Source organism: Pantherophis guttatus, chromosome 7 (assembly GCF_059756535.1).
Source record: "Pantherophis guttatus breed Tessera chromosome 7, ASM5975653v1, whole genome shotgun sequence".
NCBI classification, from domain to species: domain Eukaryota; kingdom Metazoa; phylum Chordata; class Lepidosauria; order Squamata; family Colubridae; genus Pantherophis; species Pantherophis guttatus.
In genome coordinates this window covers 36306125-36327685 of record NC_142069.1, presented here as the reverse complement: position 1 = coordinate 36327685, position 21561 = coordinate 36306125, and the positions used below count along the sequence as shown (strand labels likewise).

The window sequence follows — 21561 nt, the reverse complement described above, 5'->3', positions numbered from 1 at the left end:
TGTCATGTCCATTCTTCTGAAGTTTTCCATGATGTAATCTAGTTGTTTCTGACAGGCAAATAATAAAAGATATTATGCATTCAGTTTGAAACGCACTGCTAGTAAATTTTACTAGCCACTATACGTGCAAATATAATTCACATGAAAACATTTTTTATAAATTGCCACTATAGCCATAGATTAAAATGCATTAAAATGTTTGTGTCTTTATAAATAATAATAGAACATAATATACAAAGTATAAGTTTAACTCCATGCTCATCAATAACCAGAAAACATACTACACGTTTAAGTTAAAAACCAAGGTTCAAAATTAGTTGTGGGGAGGGGTTTGAGCAAGACACATATTATACTGTGTCTTCAAGTACATACAGAATTGATATGTGCTGGAATTCCAAGGTCATATCACCATCCATCAAAATATGTATTTTTTCCTATGACATACTGTATGCTAATCACAATCCAGCATTAATAACATGATACCTTAGAGAAAAGTTACCCTTTAGATGGAAGATGAATGTGAGATTGCTATTTCACAAAAGCATTCTGCAGAAATGAAAAGAGGAATTCAAACAAACAAACACCAAGAATTTCAGAGGCAACCATTTGGGAACTAGGCAAAGTTCATACAAGAAAACTTTTTATAAACATTGTGGCAAAATAGAAAAATGAATATAATAGACAGAAAACACAACTGGAAGAAAAAAAATAAGAAGATTCATAGGACCAATTCAACGAGGCAAATGAAAAAATTGCAAAAGTTTAAGTAATAATTAGAATTCCTGGAAATGGGAAGACTACAAAAGTTAACATTTGCTAAACACAGAATTTTGGAGTACAAACAATCCAGGGAAAATTTTGGCATATGAGATTAGAAAAGAAAATGAAAGATGGACAGTAATCACAATAAAGAATAAATTAACATACAGTAATCTGGAAATTACAGAAGAATTCTGTAGAATTGTAGAATTCTTCAAAAAATTACATGTTCATATTAACAAAATAATTTAATGAAGAATATTAGAAAAATATTATGTAACCTTATAATTGTTCAAGACAAGCAATAAAACAAATGAAGCATGGTGCCCTGTCCAGATGGGCTTAAAGCTCAATATTATTAAGAATCGCAAAATGAACTTCTAAAACCACCAAAAGAAAGAAAGAATTTTAGATAAAAATGAATACTACAAACCTGGAAGAGGCCTACATACAGTAACTTTGATTTATCAAGAAGAAACCAAAATCATTTAAATCAATTGAATGTTGATTACAATTTTTTTATTACACTATTAGCTGAACATTTAAAAAAGCATTTTCCAAATATAATACGTATGGATCAAAGGGTTTATATTGTCAGGGGAAATAATAAGGACAACAACAGATTTTTAATAGCTGCAGGAATACATCAATAAGAAGAAAAAAGTACCATTTTTGATACGCAAAGTTTTTAATGATGTTAATGTCCTTTTCTACACCCAGTACTGAATAAAATAAATCTGAGGAAAGAATTTAAACCTTAGGTCATTGGCAAATGACAAAGATTTACAATAATTGCAGTGCCTTGCAGTCATCTGATTATAATTTGCAACTTTCCTCGTCACCTTTTAACAAGCAAAATCGAAGAAGCTGGAGTCCCTTAATGACCACGTGATTTGCTTAGCCATCATGGTGATTCACTTAATTGCAATAAAATTGGTCATAAAATTGGGTCTGGTCACATAATGAGTCCTCAAATGAGTGGCAACTATCTCTAATCTGGTGATGTCATTAGAGGTCAGGTAAAAAATGTGCTACTGATTTAAGATTTTATTTTCTTCATTGAAGAACTGAAAAGCTTTTGTAAATGCAGATGAGTTCCATATAGCATAATGCTAAGGATTCCGTCTTTTAATAATTTCATTGCTGCAGGGATAAGGTTGTTCACCCACCAACTAGCAAATGTGTTGAATGCTAGAGGTATTTTTGAGCTTTCATATGTAATTCTCTTAATTTACGATCAGATGTCTTAATAGAAGATCAGAAATGAATAGCTAGTAATTTGAAGAATTTCACTTTTTCGGTGAGTTTACCATTAACTGTCTAGCTTGATGCATTATCAGAGCGTCTTCTAGAAAAAATAAAACTGAATAAAAGCTGCATCATCCTTATGAAAAAGTGCTGTGATTCGATAATGAGAGAGGGATGGAGGATGGAGATCTGAACTACAACAATATCATTAATGTAGATGTTAAACAATGGGGAGGCAGGCTAATATACATACTTGCTTAAACTGATAGGGGGACAGACTCTTAGGTCACCAAAATGAGTGCCTTTAACCCATATACTAATATTGCTGGCTAGTTAAATAATTGCATTACGGAGATGATGATCAACCAAGTTAGCTGTGCAATTCATTGTGATTTCACCTTACTAGGTGAGGCCACAACTATGTACTTGTATCCACTGGTGGGTTCCTCCCGGTTCGGCCGAGCCAGTAGCTCGGGGTAGATCGAAAAGCTCAAAGAACAAATGGGTAGACAGGTACAGCTCTGCAAGTAGTTAAAAGCCTAGTAGACCAGTACCTCTGCTAAATCCTAAAGAATTGTCACATGACCATCAAACCACACCCACAAAATAAGCCACGCCCACAGAACTGGTAGTAAAAAAATTTAGAACCCACCCCTGCTTGTATCCTAATGTCTGATACCATTAAGGAACAGTATTACTATGATTACATCAACACACATCATGTGTGTAGCTCCCACCTTGTTACCTCAAGCAGACATTCATCTGCTACAAAAATTGTACATCTTTTAAAAAGAAATGATTTTTTCCCCTAATAAAGAAAGAGACAAGCAATTGAACTGATGAGTTGTGGTTCTAAGGTATATGAAGGCTAAATAATTACTGAAATCATTGTGAACTGATTTTTTATTTTATTGCTAATCCAGAAGTCTCATTAGATATGTTCCCACAATGGATGCCTCGATCTATCCATTATTTGGGCAATAGATTGTATTTCAGTTCTTATAAACATAAGAAAAATACTATTCTGTAAGTTATGCTGTCAACATCTTCAGAACACAGCTGTTTAGATTTTAGGAAGGACCGCAATGTAATATTTATGAGTTATTTCAGCTGATGGGAAATGGCCCAGATGCATTTCCTGTAGAATGATATAAGGAGTTCAAAGATCTTGTGCATCTGTTTTTATAGGATCTTTTAAATATAGCAGTTAAAATCAGAACACTACCAGATTCATTTTACGAAACCTATAACCAGATTTTAAAACCAGGGAAAGATCCCAGTCAATATGCTAGTTATAAACCTATGTCATTAATTTATATAGACACTAAATTCTTAACTGCTACTCTAATCTTTAGCTATAAGATTACAATAAAGTTTTGTCACATAGTGACAAAGTTTTTTCACTCAACTCAATCTAGCTTTCCACAATTTATACAAGCTTTGTTAACAATAATGCAAAATAATTCACAGTGTTAATATAGTTAAATGTTTAAAAAGTCTTTGATACAATTCATATTAATTTTTAGAAACAGGTCATGATTAGATATGGATTCCCAATATCCATATTAGATAGAGATCAATATATTAAGCATCAACTATTGTTAGAATTATTACAAATTGCATGATATCCATTATCTCCTTTACTTTTTAATTTCGTCTTAGAACCAGCAGTGATACAAATTAGAATAGCTTCAGATATAAGTGAGATAAAGACTGGTTCTTTTGAACACAAGGTTTTTCCTTATGTCAGTGATATGTTGATTATACTTAGTAATTGTACTTCTTTATTACCAGCTCTAATAAGTAAAGTTTAGTCATATGGAACCATGTGTCAATGACAGATTTATGAATTCTACTAATGTTATTAAATATTTAGTGGATTTAAACTGAATTCCTAAATACATTTTAACATTTGTCCAAATTAATATGTCCAAATAGTGCTGAGACAAATTACATTAGATTTTGATAGATGGTATAGAATACCCTTAATTTGGTCAGGTAAAATAAATGTAATTAAAATGAATATAATTCCTAGACTTATATGTTTTAAGAGTGATACCTATGTTTATTCCTAAATGCCTCTATCCCAATTTAATCATATTGATAGGCTTTTGAGAAAATTTAATTGGGAAGGTAAAAAACATCTAGAATTTCCCTTCCTAAGTTACATTTGTTTATGATACTTGGGAGTTTTAACCTTTCATATTTCCCTAATATCACCAGGCATATTAGTTTATTGGGAATAATTTAGCACCTCCAACTCTGCCAATAGTATTTGGGCCCTATTAGGTGATAGGATACTTTTGATAAAGAACCTTTTGAATACTTAACTCACTGGCATAGTTGTACTCTTAAAAATAAGTGGTAAGATGTTTTAGTGAAAATAATGGGAACAAAAGGACATAAGTACAGTGAATTAATGATTATTTAATTATTACTTTTAGTCTTTTCAGCAACTGCAAACAGAATTTTTTTTTACCATCAACACAAAAATTGAGATATATCCTGTTTAAACATGCTTTGACAGCTCAGTTTACACTTACTGCTTTAGCATCTTTTAAAACACCTGGTATGTTACTTATCCTGAAGAATTTAATCTCAGAAACTAAACCTACTTTTAGCTTCTGTTAAAAGCTAAAAGAACAATTTAAAATAAGGTGACCAGACGTCCCGCTTTTGGCGGGACAGTCCCGATTTTTAGCAATTTGTCCCGCGTCCCGCGGCGTTTCAAAAAAGTCCCGATTTTTCATTCTGCCTCCTCAGTCCCGCTGCCTCTTGAGCCCCAGCTGATGGCTAGAAGAAGAAAAAACTGTTTAAACTCTTGCCCGGGACTTCAAAGGGCCGCCCTACAGGCAATCAGTGTAAAGAGTTCGTGAAGCAGTTTTTTTTTCCCCTAGCTAAGCTGCAGAAACGAAACCGAAACCAGGATCTTTGGTGCAACGTGACAAAATGAGGCAGAGAGATTTATTTTTATTTTTATTTTTCCTCCCCAAAAAAGGTAGGTGAAAAACTGCAAACAATGGGAAATTTAGGAGGAGAGTTCAAGATTTTAAAACACAAAAGAAAAAAAAGCTGTATTTAACTAGGGAATTGTAATAATTGAGATATTATTAATTGTATATTGTGTTGAAAGCAGAAATGGTTAAGTTGTGGTTCAGAGGAATATATGGGAGAAATTATTTGGTTTATTATTATTGGTAAATATAATTAATTGATTTGTAAGAAATTGGATTGCATGGAAATAATTGGAATATTCATGTTCATATTGATTAATATACAAAAAAATAGTTTTATAACTAATTGATTTCTATTAAAATGTTGAATTTGTATTAAACAACTGTATTACATAATTACATAATTAAACAATGTGAGGATGGATATAAAAATAGATGACAATGGGAAGGGGTATAATATAGAATAGAAGGGAAAAATTGAATTTGATTAAGATTAGAGATGAAGATGAAGGGTAATATTGTTTTTTTTAAAAAAATAGATGAATAAATATGGCAAAAAGGAAATATAGAAATTGTAAATTTAATTGAAATGACTAAACACTGTTTAAATTTGTGAACCAGCCAGATATTCTGTTCAAAGAAAATACATTGTATGTTTGTATATGTGTTTCTAATTATTGCTATTTATTCATATTTGTTCTCTTTTATTCTTTAAAGTTTAACAATTCATTCTTTATCTTAATATCTTTATATTTGCTTGGGGTTGGCTTTCTTCCCTTTCATCTTTTTTATTGTACAGCAATCTTTCTCCTCAAACCTACCACCTCTCTCTTTTCTTTCCTTCTTACTTTCTCTTCCCCCCACCCTCTTTTTCTCCTCCCTACTTCCTCTTCCTTTCTCCTTCTCCTCCTCTCTTCCTCCCTCTCTTACCCTCACTCCTACTCTAATTTCCATTCCTTCATCCCTCTCTATTGCTGTATCCTTTAATGCATATGGACTACTCAGAGGGCTGAAAAAGTTATTTTTGACTGGTCCTCACACTTTTGACCAGTCCTCGAACTTACGACTGTCCTCACATTTTACATTTTTGCCCTATCTTGTCATCATGGTGAAGAGAAGCAGTTGTGAAATGAGTGACATGGTTGTTAAGAATGCTGCATGGGCATAAATGTGAGGATGGTCATAAGTGTGAGGACCAGTCAAAAGTGTGAGGACCTGTCAGAAATGACTTTTCAGCCCTCTGAGTAGTCCCTATACACATAGCCATGGCCACCCAGTCACATGACCAGCTAGCCACGCCCGCCCAGTCACATGGCCTCTAAGCCACGCCCACACAATAAGCCACGCCCACAATGGTGTCCTTCTTACCAATGTTAAAATCTGTTCACCTTACCCTATACACATAGCCATGGCCACCCGGTCACATGACCAGCTAGCCACGCCCACCCAGTCACATGACCAGCTAGCCACGCCCATAAAATAAGCCATGCCCACAATGTTCCTCTTTACCAATGTTAAAATCTGGTCACCTTAATTTAAAATATCTATAAAATATAATACAAAAATTGTGAACTCTGGTTCTTTTCAACCAATGGATTCAAATTTTGAAGAATACCTGTGATTTATTATTTTTCATATATAAATTGTAAATATCTATAAATAATATAAATTTATAAATAATATAAATATTATTGAAAATATTATTTTTCAACATATAACTAATAAGAAAAAAGTCAAAGAAACAGTTGGCCCCTTAAAGAGAGAACATGACAAGGAAGTAACAGGCAATAGAGAGAAAGCAGAGCTGCTTAACTTATTATTTACATCAGTCTTCACAGAAAAAGACATAAAAGACAAACTAGAAATAAAAATTAAAATAAGCAAGAAAACAGTAAGAGAATACCTGTCTGACCTTGATGAATATAAATCACTGGGACCTGATGATCCCAGAGTTCTGAAGGAGCTAGCAGATGTTATCTCAGAATCATTATGTCATATCTTTAAAAAATGTTGAAGCACTGGGGAACTACCAGAGGATTGGAAAAGAGCTGATGTGGTTCCTATCTTCAAAAAATAAAACAAAAACAGATCCAGGAAACTACAGACCAATCAGCCTAACATCAATACCTGGGAAGATACTGGAAAAAATAATTTTAAAAAAACAGATCTGTGAACATCTAGAAACAAATAAAGTTATAACTAGTAGCCTATACAGGTTTATTAAAAACAGCTCATGCCAAATCAATCTTATTTCATTCTTTGACAAAGTGACTAAATTAGTAGGCCAGAGAAATGCTGTGGACATAGTGTATTTAGACTTCAGCAAGACATTTGACAAAGTAGATCACAACCTATTTCTTGTTCAGCAAGAAAAATGTGGATAGACAGCATCACTACCAGATGCTGGCTGACAAGCTGTACTCAACGAGTAGTCCTTAATGGTACTACATCTACATGGAGGGAAGTAAGCAGTGGAGTACCACAAGGTTCTGTCTTAGGGCCAGTACTCTTCAATATCTTCATAAATTACTTAGATGAAGAAATAGAAGAAGAACTCATCAAATTTGCAGATGACACTTAGCTGGCAAGAACAGCCAAAACCTCAGAACACAAGCTCACAATCCCAAAAGATCTTTACAGACTTGAACAATGGGCCCTATCCAACAAAATGAAATGTAATGTTGAGAAAAGCAAGGCTGTATACCTGGGCAAGAAAAAAACAAAAGTACAAGTACAGATTTGGTAAAACCTGGCTCAAAAACAGTAACTGTGAGAGGAACTGTTGAGTCCTCACAGTTACGACTTCCCTCGCACTGGCTGTGTTGCTTACTGCGCGTGGGTTTGACTGTTCCTGTTCCATTCAGTGTTATCAATAAAGTTGGTGTTCTTAGCAGCCTGGCCTCTGTATTTGTCCACGTAAAACACAACATCTGGAGATGAAGGTGGGATCCACCTGAGGCGACAGCTGCCTAAGAACATCGACTGAACTGAGGCACTCGAAGCCAATTGGTGCCTGTTAGTCTCGGACTCATTCCCAGCAGCAGTGACAATGGCAGTCGCCCTTCCGACTTTCACGCTGTTTGAGCCGGCCTCTGAGATCTGAGATGATTATCTGGAGCAGTTCGAATGTTTTTTACAAGCAAACAATCTGATCGATCTGTCCAGCGCTAGGAAGAGAGGGTACTTCTTGAGTTCCTGTAGGCGAGAAATCTTTGGAACAGCCAGGGCTCTGGCTGCCCTGCAGCTGGTATTTATGGTGCCCTGGGAGACATTGTTAGAGAAGTTGAAACACCACTATTCTTTCACTCCCTCTAAAATAGCCCGGCGCCATGCGTTTCATCAGAAGTCTCAGAAGGCAGGGGAATCTGTTAACGAGTATATGGCTTTTCTGCAAATGGCTGCCCTCCACTGCGAATTCCGAGAGCTGGATGATATGCTCCTTGACCAGTTGGTCTGCGGAGTGCAGGATCTGAAACTGCAGTGGAGGCTGTTAGCCTGGTCTGACCTAACCCTCCCGATAGCCATGGATGAGGCCAGGGCTTCCGAGATGTCAGCCCTGGGCTAGAGTGCATCTGGATCTTGCGGGCCCCTTCCTCGGCTGCACGTTCCTAATCACGGTGGATGCCTACTCGAAGTGGGTGGACCTCGCACTCATGTCATCCACCACCACGGAGGCTGTAATGAGGGTCCTAGAGGGTTTGTTCGCAACCCATGGTCTGCTGGACACCATAGTTACTGATAATGGCCCGCAGTTCATGTCTGCACCCTTCCAGTTGTTTCTCGCTAAGCTGGGCATCCGCCATGCCCAAACAGCTCCTTTCCATCTGGATGCTAATGGTTTGGCAGAAAGGGCCGTGAGGTCCACTATTTGGGGCCCTCAAATTGGTACGGTAAAATCTACCAATACCTGTTGGCTCAAAACACAACTCCTACTGCTACCACCAAGCACAGCCCCGCCGAGCTCCTCTTAGGAACGCGACTCCGGATCACCCTGGATCGCCTGCATCCTAACTATACCCACGAGGCGCCTCCGGGGGAATGGTTGCAAGCAAGAACATTTGCTGTGGGTGATCTGGTCTTCGCTCTGAACTTCAACCATGACATAAGGTGGCTCCCGGGGCAAATAATACAATTAACCGGGCCTATTCTTATAGGGTCCAGCTTACTGATGGTCGAGTATGGCGGCGACACGTAAACCAACTGAGACAATGAGTAGCCAATGTGTCCGACCCGCAACCTGTTCAGGACCCACTGAGTTCACCAATGCCCACGGCCCCGGGAGTGCAACCAGGCCGGCCTTACTCAACCCACCCGTTCCCGACCGAATCGTTCTTGGTGGATGGCTTACCGGAGGTCCCCGAGTTTGATGCTGATGCTGGTATTCCATCTCCGGCTGGCATAGGGTCCCCCATAGCTCCAGGGAGCAAAGTTCCGGCTCCACCCCTGGCAGCGACCATGCCTGAACTAAGGCGATCTGGGCGGTGCCGGCGTCGTCCGGCGTATTTGGCTGACTATGCATGCTCGATCTGGGTGGGAAGGGGTGTTGAGTCCTCACAGTTATGACTTCCCTTGCGCTGGCTGTGTTGCCAGTGGGCGCAGATTGGTGCAGACGCAAGCAACTAAAGTAGGGGGAAATGCTGGCTCGCAGATTGGTTCACGCTATCTGACAGCTCGCTATTTAAGCAGCTGTCAGGCGGCGAGTTCTTCATTCTTGCTTACTGCGCGCGGGTTTGACTGTTCCTGTTCCGTTCAGTGTTATCAATAAAGTTGGTGTTCATAGCAGCCTGGCCTCTGTGTTTGTCCATGTAAAACACAACAGGAACCTTGGAATCCTAGTGGACAATCACTTAAACATGAGTCAGCAGTGTGTGGCAGCAGCCAAAAAAAGCTAATACAATCCTTGGTTGTATAAACAGAGGCACAGAATCAAAATCACATGAAGTATTAGTACTGCTTTATAAAGACTTAGTAAGACCACACCTGGAATATTGCATCCAGTTTTGGTCACCATATTACAAAAAAGATGTTAAGACTTTAGAAAAAGTGAAAAGAAGAGCAACTAAGATGATTAAAGGCCTGGAGACTAAAACATATGAAGAACAGTTGCAGAATTTGGGTTTGCCTAGTTTAGAAAAAAGAAGAACCTGGGGGACATGATAGCAGTATTTCAGCATTTGAGAGGCTGCCACAAATAAGACGGGGTCAATTTATTTTCCAAAGCACCAGAAAGCAGGACAAGAAACAATGGATGGAAACTAATCAAGAAGAAAAGCAACCTGGAATTAAAGAGAAACTTCCTAAAAGTGATGACAATTAACTAGTGGAACAACTTGCCTTCAGAAGTTGTCGGTGCTTCATCACTGGAAGTTTTTAAGGAGAGACTGGACAGTAACTTGTCTGAAATGGTATAGGATCTCCTGCTTAAGCAGGGAACTGACTAGAAGGCCTCCAAGTTCCCTTCCAGCTCTATTCTGATTGATTGATTGGTTGTGTCAGATGTAAATGCCTTATTCCCTAATGTGTAAATAATGTATATATGGGATATCAGGGGTTAACTTATTCTTTGACTCTTAATGTATTCATAATTCACCACTCCCACTCTTGGCTCCACCCTTTGTATATATAAGGAACCACCTTCACCATTTTCTTTGCTTCTATCTGTGAATATTCAGTGAATATAGAATGCCTATTATAATTAAAGAGAAATATATTTAAACCTCTAACTCTTATTATTATTATTGAGTCTGATCCTGAAAATATTGCAACAAGCTGGTAGCAGAGGATGGTTAATTGACTCAATAAATACCTAAAAATGTCTAAGAAAGATAGGCCCAACACCAGGGCCTACAGCAAAGAAATAGAAACTGAACAAGAAATAATCAACGAATCCACAAACGCGATTTCGAGAGAATCCGGAGAATACACCACTGAAGAAGAAGAATTAATAAATGAAAATGATGGCCAGGAGGAAATCGAAATAGAAAATAACGAACTCAGGTCAGAGATATTGAAGTTATTAAAAAGCCAGAAGAATGATGAAAGCCTCATCGCGAACCTCCAAGAAATGCTGAAGAACAGCGGAGCAGCGAGAGAGAAAAACATCGCTAAAGAGAAACCCAAAGACCAAAAAACTGTGAGTGATATGACTACAGAGAAAGTCGTTATGAAAAAGAAAAAATGTGATCCCGCGCGAAATTTTGAATGGCAGCCATCTTGGTTTCAACAAGCCTCCAAAGTGAGCGAAGCAGAGCCAATCAAAATGCTCAGTTCAAAATTTCTGGCGCGAAAAACGTTATCAGACAACGAAAGTGAAAAGGAGGATTCAAACTCTTCGGAAGAGCCAGAATCAGAAAGTGAAGATGACTTAACGAAATCCCAAGTAAAGTCAGCAATGAAGACACTTTTTGCTGCATTTGGGCCAAAATTAAAAATTTCCAAAGCGCCAACGAAGAAGCAAGCGAACAAGCCGATACTTCAAGACCTGCACGCTCCCATCCTGACTTCGAGAGCGACGACGCCCGAGCCCAGAGAGCCATGTCGATTCCGCCCTACACCGCAGACCGAAGCAAGTGCCAACGCACCCAAAAGAAAGAGAAGAACAGTCGCCGCCATCAGAACTCCTAAGACCGAGCCAGAGACCGACTCGTCTGAAGAGGAGCGGAGCGAGCGAGCTACAATGGAGAGAACCTTCCACGACGATGCCAAAGAAGAAATGAACAACGCGCATGTGCGAAACTACGTAGACGGTCCGGAAAGACTTGAACTGGCCAGAGAACCGCGCAGACTCGTTGCGAGCATCCCCATGCCGTTTTGCAATTTCCTACACTTGCGAGACCACGGACTACCTCAGGTTGTAAGTAATGGACAAAATAATGTGGGAAACTTACCCAGTGACTTCCCAAAACTTAGGGTTGATGGCATTAATTTGCAAGAATGGTATCAACAGCTCCAGGTTGTCTTTATGAAAGAAAATTTACTATTTTTTATCACTAGTCCCCCAAGAAGACCTTGGACTTTAAAAATAGATTGTTTACACCATAAGGCATTTTTCTTAATAATATCTAGCGTGTCTCCTGCAATGTATCATAGCATCAAACCAAATCTAACTGTTTCAGAAATAATTCAATGCATGTTTAATTTGTTTCACAGCGATAGTGTAGCTACCACCACAAGAATGTCTAAGGACTTCTTTTCTTCCAGAGTAAAACCAGGGGTTTCCATAAGTGAGCATTTAATATCTTTAAACAAAATAAGAGCTGAACTGCATTTGAGGGGGGAAGTGATTTCAGATCAAACAATGAAAAGTGTTATTATCAACTCACTTGATTCATCATGGGATAGTTTTATGTCACACTTAGACACCATCAATCTAGGATATTTATCAATAGAAAGTCTGTCTAACAAATTGATAGCAGAAGACAATTCAAGAAAAAATCGTTATAGCAATCACACAGAACACAAATCTTTTAGGAAGGTAGCTTTCCAAGAAAAATATAATGAAACTTTTAAATGCCACAATTGTGGGTCCAGGGAACACAATAGAAGAGATTGTCCCAAAATTTCAAAGGAAAGACATAGGTCAGAATATAGGAATAAATACAATTATAGACAGTCTTCCACAGTTAGACATAAATATAGAAGCCCACCAAATTACAGAGAAAGTAGAGGGGGCAGAGAAAATTCAAAAGAGAGAAAATCTGGTTCACTGAATGGACTAAATAAACAAGACAGCACTAAAACGCAACAAAATGAGAACAATAATTGGCTTATTGATTCTGGGGCAACTAATCACACCACTAATAACAAAAATATATTGTCTTCATTTACAGAAGATAAGTTTGTAATAAAGGTAGCTAATCAAGAAAAAGTTCAAGTATTAGGCAGAGGGAATGTGACCTTGCCTGGTCTAGGAAAAATAGAGGGGGTATTGTTAATACCAGAAATACCTCATAACATACTAAGTGCCATAAAACTAAGCAGAGATTCTGACATCAATATAGTTTTCTCAAAGGGAAAAGCAACTTTAGAGAAGAATAAAACAAATGTAGGCACTGTGATGATTAAAGGAGGCCTACCCTATCTGATAACAAAAGAAAGATGGTTACATAACATTGATTCAAATATGGAAGATTGTATTGAGGCAGATGATGAAAATATTAGTAACAGTGACAATGATGAATGTAAAATATCTCATGATCACACAGATACACACAATGAGAAGAAACCAAAAATAGGTAAACCAATTCATGACGAGTGTGCTCACATCTTACATAGGAAGTTAGGACATGCAAGTTTTCCTGTAGTACAAAAAATGACTGAACACGCAGAAGGTGTCAAAATAAAAAATTGTGAAAATTATTTGGAATGCTCAGTATGTAAATCTACTAAACTAAAAACTAGTCCCAGGCCAAAAAAATCCACCAGATCAACTAACAAAATTTTTGACTTAGTACACATGGACTTAGTTGGCCCATTAACTCCATCAATCACTTATAGAAAACGTTACTTCCTAACAATAGTAGACAATTACAGTCGCTATGGTTTTGTTTACACATTAAAACACAAGGATGAAACCTTTCAAAAATTTAAGGAATTTTACAAACGCATAGAAACACAACATAATATCAGAATAAAACAAATTATGACAGATAGGGGATGTGAATTCATGTCTAAAGAATTCTCCCAATGGTTAAAGGATAGAGGAATGCTACATTACACGTCTAGTCCATTTTCTGCGTTCCAGAACGGGATTGCAGAGAGAAAGAATTCCACATTACAAACCATGATTAGGTGCACATTAGAGGATGCTGGTAAGTCAGAAGCCTTACATTATTCAAATTACACTCAAAATAGAACCTGGTCCAGTATTGTGAATAAGACACCATATGAGGTGATGTATAATAGGAAACCAAAATTAGCACACATGCACATATTTGGGGTCACTGCAGACGTACACATACCTAAACAGTTGAGAAGAAAGGGAGAAAACGTATCCAGAAGACTAAGATTTATGGGATATGAAACTGGCACCAAAGGGTACAGATTCATTGATAATAATAACAAATTTATAGTTTCCAGAACAGCTGTGTTCCATGAACAGGCCAACTGGTCTAAATTACATCTTAATGAAATATTTCCAAATAAATGCAAAGATACAAAATCTCGTGAGGAAGGGACAATAGAAAATCAAAATATCAACAAAAATAAAAACAAAACCAAAACATGGACAAATAGTCAACACAAAATAAAGACAGACACATTAACAAAAAAGGAAGCAAGATATTTGCATGACTACCATAGCAAACCTGAAAGAGCTATTAGGAACAACAGAAATCAAATACCAAATAAATACAGAGATTACATAATGCATATGGATGGTGAACAAATAACACCTAATACATATGAGGAAGTATTAAAACTCCCTCGTGAAGAAAAAGAAAAATGGGAACTAGCTATGAAAAAAGAGATGGAAAGTTTGCAAGGATTAAATGTATTCACACCTGCGATTGCACCTAAAGATAAAACAATTATTGGTACCAGGTGGATTTATAAAATTAAGAACCTAGAAGGAGGCAATACCCTATACAAAGCTAGATTGGTTGCACAAGGTTATGCACAAAAATATCCGGAGGACTATACTGACACGTACTCCCCCACAGTAAGAACAGAGAGTGTTAAAACAGCTCTAGTAGTAGCATCCGCACTCAATCTTGATGTATTTCAATATGACATACAGACTGCGTATCTACACGCAAAACTAGATAAGGAAATATATGTAAGAGCACCTCACAGTCAATACACTAATAAAAATGAAATTTGGCTATTGAACAAGAGTTTATACGGATTAAAGCAATCTGGCAAAAGATGGTACGATTGCTTGGTAAAAGTACTTAAGACCATGGATTTCAACGCTACCACTGCTGATAACTGTTTCTTTGTCAAAAAGAGTGATGATTACATTGAATTTGTATTGATTTATGTAGACGATATTTTATATATAGGAAAACACAAAGAGAGAAGAGAAATCTTTGTAAACAAGCTAAATGAACATTTCTCGTTGAAATCTCTAGGTAAAGTAAACAAATACCTTGGTGTACAAATTAACAAAACTAGAAGGGGATTCAAACTTACTCAGAAAGATAAGATTATTGAACTTCTAAACAAATGCAATTTAAACAATGCCAAACCCTGTGATACTCCTATGCAAACTGATTTCCTTAGAAATACTGATGAATCTTCCCCTGAATTCAAGGATAATACATTTTATAGATCAGTCATAGGTTCACTTCTTTATATATCTAATTGGACTAGACCAGATATTGCATTACCACTCAATTTATTATCAAGGCACGTTAGCAAACCAACAATGTATCACTGGGAAGCTGTCAAAAGAATTTTAAGATATCTGAAAAGTACATTAGACTTTTGCCTAGTATTAGAACCTAGTGATAATAAAGAACCAAAACTTACATGTTACGCAGATGCGGATTGGGCTGGAGATATATCATGCAGAAAAAGTACTTCTGGTTATATTTTTCTGTTAAATGACTGTCCAGTTTACTGGTACACTGGTAAACAAGAACTGGTAGCCACTTCAACCACAGAAGCGGAATATGTTTGTTTATCCAAAGCTGCAAATAACCTTGTATGGTTTAATGATTTAATTTCAGATGTTTGGAAAAAACCTGCTTTGCCTTTTGTTATGCATGAAGACAATAAAGCAGCCATTGAAATATCTAGATCCGATGCCATTGGACAAAGATCCAGGCATATAGATATAAAATTTAAGCATGTGAGACAATTGTCTCAAGATGGATTTATCAAAGCAGTGCATTGTGATACCTCTGAACAATTAGCTGACATATTGACGAAGCCCTTACCTTCTAAACAGCACAAATACTTAACTTCCAAATTGTATGTCTTATATTGTCCTGAATCTGAATGTAATTGGTGTTGTATAGCGAACCGGCATTTAGAGGGGGATTTGTCAGATGTAAATGCCTTATTCCCTAATGTGTAAATAATGTATATATGGGATATCAGGGGTTAACTTATTCTTTGACTCTTAATGTATTCATAATTCACCACTCCCACTCTTGGCTCCACCCTTTGTATATATAAGGAACCACCTTCACCATTTTCTTTGCTTCTATCTGTGAATATTCAGTGAATATAGAATGCCTATTATAATTAAAGAGAAATATATTTAAACCTCTAACTCTTATTATTATTATTGAGTCTGATCCTGAAAATATTGCAACAGGTTGGTTGGTTGAATAATTGATTGATAGATTGATTGATATCTCTACACTCTCTCTGTTTCATAAAGGATGGATTAATGCTTATTTGTGTTGGTGTTACAAGAAAGTTGAGGGCACATAACTTATATGGTGTGGTCCAGGGGTGGGTTCTAAATTTTTTTACTACCAGTTCTGTGGGCGTGGCTTATTTTGTGGGTGTGGCTTGGAGGTCATGTGACTAGGTGGGCATGGCTAGCTGGTCAGAGTCATTTCTGGAAGGTCCTCGTACTTACGACCAGTCCTCGCACTTACGACCCGACTCATTTGTGTGCTTTTAACACTGATCAGCTGTAGGACGGCCCTTTGAAGCCCCGCGGCAAGAGTTTAAACAGTTTTTTTCCCTCTAGTCATCAGCTGGGACTCAGGAGGCAGCAATAGATTGGGGGTGGGACCAAATAAAAGGTAAGAATAATGTGGGTGGGTGGGGGGTAGGGGGGCGGGGGGGAGAACCGGTTCAGTGACGTCATATCGTCACCGCTACCGGCTCTCCCGAACCGGACCGAACCAGGAGGAACCCACCACTGGTGCGGTCATGTTCTTCCTTTTGAAGTAATGTTAAAGAAATGACAAAATTACCCAGAAAATCCTGGTTTTTAAAGACCTGTACAGTACATTGCACTGAATTAAATTACAATTGCAATTTAATATATTCAAAATAAAGATTTTTTTTCCATATGATAAACCTTAGGAATTTTAGGCATAAAGATCTAGATATCCGAGATCTATAATTTAGCACTTTTTGAGGAAATTGTATATTTGGTTAACTAGAAAAATGTTATATTATCTCTTCTTTTGGAAAAACTTTTTGGTCAGCATTGAGAGCATAGTTTTCCTTTAAATATTTGCAAAATCAGGTGAGTTTGGGATATAGTTTTATTTACAGACAAAAAGATGATGGTTGTTCTTTTATGTATTGACATGTTTTGTAATTTTTACCACTTTCATTTTGTGTGTGATGAAATTTAATTCTTATTTTATATTATTTTATGTATGTCTATTTGAAAATATATTAATAACATTATTTATTTTAGGTAAAAAGGAAGGATTTTGTCAGCTGATAAAGAAGCTCTACAGTTTAGGGAACAAAGCTCTATTATGCATAACCTTATATGTGTGTAAGCATATTTTATCAAATCCATTCATTGTTGTTAAATTTTTATTACAGTATCTTCCAAGTTTATATCTTCTTGCTTTCTTACATTATATAAGAGACGCGGTGGCGCAATGGTTAGAGTACAGTACTGCAGGCTACTTCTGCTGCCAGCAGTTCAGCAGATCGAATCTCACCAAGCTCAAGGTTGACTCAGCCTTCCATCCTTCCGAGATTGGTAAAATGAGGACCCAGATTGTTGGGGGCAATATGCTGACTCTATAAACTGTTTAGAGAGGGCTGTAAAGCACTATGAAGTGGTATTTAAGTCTAAGTGCTATTGCTAGTGCTATAGTCTTTTCCTTATTAAATTAACACATGAGAATTCAGATCTGATAGAATACAACAATGTGAATAATATTTGTCTTCCCTATATTGCAAATAATTTTCTCTTCAGGGTACTGGCTTGTACTGATGAAAGCTAAATATGTTTCTATGTCTTTAATGCAAAAATAAACATTCAGTATATGCTGCACTGTCCAAGTGTTACTGATACTTGGAAATTAATCCATACATTTAACTTACTACATTATAATAGCATTGCACTTTTGCAACAGTTTACTGTATAGTACCGACACTTCCTGAGCTGATTTTAACAGGTCACCTAAATTACAGGATTTCTAAAAGCAAAATCTGTGAGGACTGGTAAGACTTCTTATGTAATTTTTTAAAACTTTGTCCTATTTCTGTTATGATATTGTCTATATTCTTTTAAAAATATTTTTAATATCTTCATTAAAGTACTGATCCGGTTAGCTCTGAAACTCAAACCATCTGTTGGTAGAGATAGACACATAGACATCATCAGGAGGGACAAGCGGATTCAAGTAATGAAATCTGTGTCATAACATTGCAATGTAAATTCTGACCATTGTTTGTGATGTCATGATTGAATTATGAAAACCTGGAGCTTTTATTATAGATTATGATTTATGCTTTATTTTTTTGATAAAGACCTGGGATGGAGGGAAAGGAGGGAGGAAGAGGGAGGAAAGGAGAGAGGGAAAGAGAGACAGATAAACTCTATACATAGAGTTGGCAAAACTAGGATGGCATTTCTCCCTCAATACTTTGAATAAACAATGGAGAAAAATCTAGCTTTCTATAAGACTTCTACGGGTCGATGTTGTTCTTGTTATAACTGTTGTTACTGATAGATAGGATAAACAAAAACCAAATTGGAGGAAACAGAAAAAGAACATGAGGAGAATATTATTCATTAGTTTAAAGCAAAGGGTTTAAATCAGGGTACGAAAATAGTCCTTAGCTTGAGACAAACCCGGCCACTTTATTTTTATTTTTCTTGCTTAATGAATTCAATTCCTATCCACATAATGACAGCATGCTTTTGTTGACACTTTGTTAACAAGCATTTTAAACTAGAATGGTTTTATTAGCTTGTTTACTTCAGGATAGCTTGCCATCTTTGATTAAACTCCATGTGGATTTATAACTATGTTCTCCCTATGCTTCCTTGACCTTTAAGGCACAGCCGATAAAAATCAAAGGTCATGGATTCCAGAAGAGCCAATTGTAGCAGTAACGCCTGGCAGTTTCTCTATAAAGAGAGGTTTCCCTTTTATATATCTTTCTCTCCATTCTGTTTTTTCCCTGCTGTTCCAGGCCTGGGTGAAAATTAGCGTGAATAAAATTAATGGTTTAATTTTGCAGGAGAAAGAAGAGGGCTTGATAGCACTCCACTAGGGAAAAGAGCTTTTGCCTTTGTTGATGACCTAAACATGCCTGCCAAGGAGAGAGACGGTGCCCAGCCTTCCATTGAGCTGCTGCAGCAATGGATTGACCACGGCTACAGGTATGACAGGTGCAATAAATATTAATTAGTGCGCTTGTCCACAGAGAAGGAATGGTATACACTCTTTCTGTGAAGCGTTAAATTGTGGTGTTAGTCTTTATAATTCTTCATTTTCTCCATCACAACAGGAACAGTTACACGATTCCTTGTATAGGAATAGGAATAAAGGTTTATACGGTGTAGCAAATTTCAACAATATGAAAGCAAGCCTGAAGCACAAAGTGTTACAACATATACCTGTCCATTGTGTGGAAAAATACAGCAATATGAAATGGAGTTGGAAGGGACTTGATGAACAATTCCAAACTGACTGTTAACTTACAGCTAATAAGAAGGGAAAATACATGAATTTGGTAAAACAGAATTCATCTGAAAGTACTTTTATAGCAAATAAATTAGACTTAGAAGTATAGGACCTATTTCTTGTTCCACAACTTGGGTGGGAATGTTGCCTGCTGTAAGTTGAATAAAGGTATATGTTATGGTTGCATACATATACCTTTATTGCATACAAATTCAGTGGAGAAAAGCAAATATAAAGTCTATAATAGTCACAGCAGCCCTATTGACTAACTAAAGTATGAGCCTAAATAAGATTGGGATCAAATGTTATCCCAAATGATTCTGGCTTCCCCTGTATCTACTATGCGATTGTTCTAATGTTTGCTAGCATGCATTTAAAAATGATCACATGACCAATACTCTGTGTTATGATGATTCTAGATTATGCAAAGGATTTCACTGATATTTAAGCAAAAATCACTTACAAGACCATTGCAGGTCAAAAGCCAAAATAAATTGACACCCTCCCCTTTGTGGCAGCCTCTCAAATATGGAATATGTCCCCTCTTACACCTTCTTTTCTCTAGAGTAGCCAATCCCAAATCCTGCACCCGTTCTTCATATGTTTTAGTCTTCAGGCCTTTAATCATCTTATTTGCTCTTCTTTGCACTTTTTCCAAAGTCTCTTTTTTTTTTCACATTGAAATTGAAATGTATTTATTTTTCACATTTCTGTGTGGCCCATCTTCCTCAAGGAGGAAACATTGCTTAATATAAGCGATTTATAGGTGTGCAAATGAAAAAAATACCCTGCAATGTATTTTCTCATATTCTTAAAGTCATTGGTCGCATTGGTGGATGATCTCTGGAGGGCTCGGGATAGGGGTTGCTCCTCTATCCTGGTCCTATTAGATCTCTCAGCGGCTTTTGATACCATCGACCATGGTATCATGTTACGCCGATTGGGGGGGTGGGAGGTGGGGGGCACCGTTTTGCGGTGGTTCTCCTCCTACGTCTCTGACCGGTCACAATCTGTGTTGACCAGAGGGGCAGCGGTCGACCCCGAGGTGCCTTGTTTGTGGGGTACCACAAAGGTCGGTCCTCTCGCCCCTTCTGTTCAACATTTATGTAAAGCTGCTGGGTGAGATCATCCGTGGCTTTGGGGTGGAGTTCCATCAGTACGCTGATGACACCGAGCTGTACATCTCCACCCCAGGCCACCCCAACGATGCCCGTGAAGTGATGTCCTGGTGCCTGGAGGCCATGCGGGCCTGGATGGGGAGAAACAGGCTCCGACTCAACCCTTCCAAGACCGAGTGGCTGTGGCTTCCGGCGTCCCGATATAGCCAGCTGGTGCCATCGCTGGTTATTGGGGGTGAATCACTGGCCCCCACAGAGAGGGCTCACAACTTGGGTGTCCTCCTGGATGCACAGCTGTCTTTAGAAGAGCATATGACGGCTGTGGCCGGGGGGCTTTTTATCAGGTTCGCCTGATATGCCAGTTGCGTCCCTTTCTGGATCAGGACTCCCTACGCACGGTCACTCATGCATTCATCACTTCCTGCCTGGACTACTGCAATGCTCTCTACATGGGGCTCCCCTTGGGGTGCACCCGGATGCTTCAGCTGGTCCAGAATGCGGCCGCACAGGGGATTATGGGAACGACGGGGCGCTCCCATGTGATACCTCACCTGAGCGAGCTGCACTGGCTCCCGGTGGTCTTCCGGGTGCGCTTCAAGGTGTTGGTGACCATCTTTAAAGCGCTCCATGGCTTAGGGCCAGGGTATCTACGAGACCGCCTTCTGCTGCCAATAGCCTCCCACCGGCCAGGATGTTCGCACAGAGAGGGCCTCCTCAGGGTGCCGTCCGCCAGACAAGGTTGGCTGGCGACTGCCAGGGGGAGAGCCTTCTCTGTGGCAGCACCCACCCTCTGGAACGACCTACCCCCAGAGATACACACGATACCAGACCTCCGGACTTTTCGTTGGGCCCTGAAAACTCGTTTATTTCATCTAGCCGGGCTGGCTTGATCCCATCCGTTCGGTTTTAATTTGA

General features: G+C 38.1%; 1 long non-coding RNA gene across 1 annotated transcript in view; it reads left to right on the top strand.

Moving 5' to 3' along the window:
* Positions 1 to 21561, top strand: part of LOC132712625 (uncharacterized) — a 128911-nt gene that overhangs the window by 84880 nt on the left and 22470 nt on the right. The window contains exon 2 of the long non-coding RNA XR_009623282.2: positions 19083 to 19224. This is a non-coding gene — a long non-coding RNA (uncharacterized LOC132712625). The remainder of the gene's footprint in view (positions 1 to 19082; positions 19225 to 21561) is intronic.